This window comes from Trichechus manatus, unplaced genomic scaffold, assembly GCF_000243295.1.
Source record: "Trichechus manatus latirostris isolate Lorelei unplaced genomic scaffold, TriManLat1.0 scaffold00353, whole genome shotgun sequence".
NCBI lineage: Eukaryota > Metazoa > Chordata > Mammalia > Sirenia > Trichechidae > Trichechus > Trichechus manatus.
Window position 1 is genome coordinate 342,377 of NW_004444289.1, and position 4,837 is coordinate 347,213.

The following is a 4,837-nucleotide window of genomic DNA, read 5'->3' on the forward strand; positions in this document are numbered from 1 at the left end:
CTATGATTCAGAATTGACTCGAGGGCACGCAACAACAGCAACATCTTTTTCATCAGAGTAGAAAGAAAAAAACAGTAAGGCTCTTTTGAATTGATAGGGTTCTATTTTTTTAATTTAGAAATATCAAGTAAGGTAACATGATAAAACAAAATCATCTTTAACTGAAACACATACATATATACATATAACTATATATATAGTTATTATCTCTGTGTGTTTTGATTAAAGAATATATATATATATCACTATAATCTATGATTCAACAATTATCATAAATATTTGTCCATGTCAATAGAGTGCTTTCATGTCAGCTTCTAAAAATGTATTTTTGATATTTTATTATATGGATGTTTTCTATTTTCCCCATTATTATTATATAAAAACCATATTTGTAGCTAAAATTTTATGAGCATACATATTTATTTAAGATATATCATTATAAGCATACACTTTAGAAACTTTCTCTTCATTATGCCACAACTCTTTACACTAAATTAATGTATGAGAATGTCCACTCTTCACCTCTCCCTTTCTTGGCTAGACAGTGTGTCACACTTTTTATCTTTACTTATTTGCTACATGAAAGTTCATCTGATTGATGCTTCCATGCATTTAGTGATTATTAATGGGGATTACCATTTATTCATTCATAAATTGGCCATTTGTATTTTTTTCTTCTCAATTGCCTGTCCATGTCCTTGACCATTTTTCTATTAGACCCCCCATCTTCTTATTATTTACTTATAAAGACACTTTACCGATTAAGGTATTACCTTTTTTTACAGATATTCCACAAATATTTTGATTTACTATTTTCCTTTTAATTTTATTTACATCAAACCTTATATAAAATCATTTAAAATATTTTAATAAATTCAAGTCTATTATTTTCCCAATGGTTTCTCCCTTTGTTGTCCAGCTTAAAAAGCCTTTGTACACCAATGCATTTTCATTATTTAAAAAGTATAGTGAAAAGGATTATAAATTCACAAATTCAGTTTTTAAATATTTTTTTTAAAACAACGGTGACTATGGAAAAAGTATATTGAGTGAGTTCTTAATAGTGAATGTTTGAGAGGTCACATCTTCAAATGGTACCTTTACTGGACAAATGGGAGTGCCAGTGCTGGGTGAGTGTGGTTATGAAGGATGCCATTTCTATAATAATCAAAGTCTTATGCTAAAGATGATAAAATTCCCTTGTAGAAATTATAAATACCAGCGAAGAGTTGAAAGAGAATAAGCAATGAGGTTTTCGGCATGCCTCTGAAATCACTCCACAGAATTTCCAACTATTTCATCTAGCTGGTACTTTTGCCTAGGACCAGACCAACGAGGCTTATAAATAGGCTGATCTCTCTTGCATGTCCCTTGTAATTGGCCATATATTATCTTCAACTTTAATCTCCTAAAATAAACCAAACCTTACTACAAGGAGTCACCAGAGAAAGATGTAATACCAGAAGTTTTATTGATCAGAGAGAAGTCTAAGACATTCTTGTTTATTACCCAAAGGAGAACCAAAAGCCAATTAACTCAAAGCCAAAATGTATAAACATTTGTTTAAATACTCATTTAGTTGCTATGTATTTTAAAATAAGGAAGCTGAAATTATAGTCTCTCAGATGATTGAATTTGATTCTACACTCCACAAGCTAAGCAACCAAGCTTGTTTTCTCACCACAGTTAAGCCTGTGCCTCACAAAAAGCCTGCTTATAAAAGCTCAAAAAATAGCTGCCAAATTAATGAATATATTCATAAATAATAATATGAATGACTATATGCATGAGTGGGTGAATACAATGCAATTTTAGTAGACAGAATAATGATCGATGAAATATAAATTGTGATATTATCATTCTGTCCTCTTTTATAAAAACACATTGTGCTGTTGCGTCCATTCTCAATAATAGCAACCCTATAGGCAGAGTAGAGCTGCCCTCATAAGGTTTAAAGAAGCCAGCTGCTACATCTTTCTCCCAGGGAGTGGCTGGTGTGTTCGCATTTTCGACCTTTCACTGAACAGCTGAGCACTTAACCACTGTGCCACCAGGGCTCCTTCCTTATTTATAGACAAAAGAAACCAAGCCACAGAGTGAGTTATAAGTGATTAATTAGATTTTTTGAACATCAAAACATAAAAATTTCAAAAAAGTCAACTCACATTCTGTATATCATCTTGAAACCATGACTATGTTAAAGCATAACTGATAAAAAGGAAGAAAGGAAGTAAGGAAGGAAGACAAGAAGGTTAGAAGGAAGGAAAGAAGGAAGGAAGGGAGGCGAGAGGGAGGGAGGGTGGGAGGGAGGAAGAAAGGAAGCACTTCTTCAGACTGATTATATTTCTCCATCATAATTATACTAATTTACTGAGCATTGGTAAAGTCCTCCAAGCACTATGATAAAACTCTCTATTTGATTCATTTTTCTTAACATTCATCAGTATATTCTTCCTATTTTATAGCTGAGAGATAATGTAAAAATAAAAACAGATATTGAAAATCAAAGGAAATATTACTTAGAGCTGTTAACTTATGAAACATTTTTAAATGGATAGCTTTGAATGTGAAAAAACCTATTGCCTGACATGAATTTGGGTGGGATTTCATAAATAATAAGAAAGGAGAATATTTTAACATAAACAGAATTTCTGGATCATTCATTGCTATCAGTCCTAAGGTAGACACACACGCTCAGGGTAGAACTAGGAACCAGAAATCAACTCAATCCAAATCTCTATCATTGGCTAATTTTGAGTAATTCCATACACTATGTCTTTTAAACTTAATAGGAATCCTATAGAAAACACTATGTGTGTGTCCTTCTGACCCAAAATCATTATAGAAGTAAAAGGCACAAAAATAAATAAATCCTTAAAGGGAAAAAAGAAATCATCACAAGAGGCAAGCAGGAAGGCGCATGCAAAAGAGAAGATAGACTCAAACTTATCCTGATAAAGGTAAAAGTATTAGGTTGAGTTTTTATGTATTGGCTCTTTCTGAGAACTAAATTTCTGAGTACTAAATACTTTATTTACCTATTAGCTGAGGCACTGAAGCCATTGCTCAAATAACATGGGACCTTTGAAAATACGAAACCTGAAATAATCTCTGTAATTAACTATAAACTAAGAATGGCACAGTGGACCATAAATGATGGTAAATCATCCATCAAGATTTTTTTTTAAATTAGAATAACCAAAAAGGCTATTAAAACAATCGAAAGAACTAAATAGAATCATTTTTTTCCATTCACTAATTTTTCCACTTGAAAAACCTTGATTTATCCTGTTACTTAGAAATGATGTTATTTGTGTGTGTTTGTGTGCATGTGTGTCTGTGCGTGCATGTTAAAAATGCTAGATTCAGTCTTGCCCAAAAGACAATGTCTGTAAAAATCTATAAGCTATTAAATATAGATTATAATTGGATTGTTATAATTATTTCTAAGTAAAAGTTTTGGGATGAGATATTAATAGCCACAATTACTTGTATACTTGCTATGTGATAAAAATTCTACAAAGCATTTTATAAGACTATTGTTCATATACATACATACATATATATACATATATACGGAAGTATATATAAATATAAACAGAAGTAAATATAAATGTATACAGGAGTATACATAAATATAGACAGAATATATTCTTCTAGATAATATATATAAGATATATGCCATACAAAACTTCAAATATATGCATATATATACATGCATATATATGTACATATATATATGCATATATATCCATATATATAAAATCTAGAATGTTGCTCATACTAACCTTTCAAGTATAGTTTTATTCTTATATTACAAAATCTCAGCGAAGTTAATTGACCTCATCATATGACAAAAAAAAGTGACAAAGCTAGAATTTTCATTATATAAATTGTATTCTAAGCATTCGAAAATGGTATGTTTGCCTAATTATGTGCATGGAGATGCATGCAAGAACTAAAGAAGTGTATGTGTATATATGTGTAAAGAAGCAAGTTAAGCGAACACGCTGACCATTCACAGTAGAACCACATTATGTGTCATGTAACTGGACAATAAACTCAGAGATCACAGTGGCTGAGTCTGCAGAAGAGGAAGATGCACTTTTGCAGGCATGAGGTTGAGTGGCATATAAAGAATTAGCAAATCTTGGGACATTAAGAGGGAGTTCAGACATGGTGACACAAATTCAATCTCACTGACAGAATTAAAAGAAACAGACAAGTATATTAAAATAATTCGTCTACAAAGAACTATTTGAAGTGACAGAAGTATGAAAACTTACATGAGTCATTCCAGGGCTGTCATATAGACTTACTAAGAGAGTTGGAATCTGTCAACTCTTTATTTCAGAAGTTCCGCTGGGATAACTTGAGGTATCATGACATTAGAAATGTGATCTTCTCACACAGCTTGCAGTTTGCCTCACTTGTACTTTACATGCTTTATTTAAGAGCAGGTGGAGATGAAAATGTATTTGTCATTGAAGAGTAATTTTGTCCCAGTGGGACGCTTGCTAACAAATCCTTTTATATCACAGACTAGCAAGTATTATTTCTACCTAGGGATTCTCACTTCTAAGAATCATGCTCCCGACCTATCTTTAGCCTCTTGTTACTAGAGTGGCATTCATTTCTTATGAATACTTATTCACAGGCAAAATTTCTGAGTATTTTTTAGAGTTATCATTAGATTCTCGTAAACTTTTATTCTCTTTTTGGACTCAGTGAAATAAATATTGTTTCAAGCCACAATCTAATTGCTGTAATAATCCAGTTGCAGGTGCCATCAAATCCACTTCTACTCATGGCAACACTGTGCGTGTCAGAGAAGAAC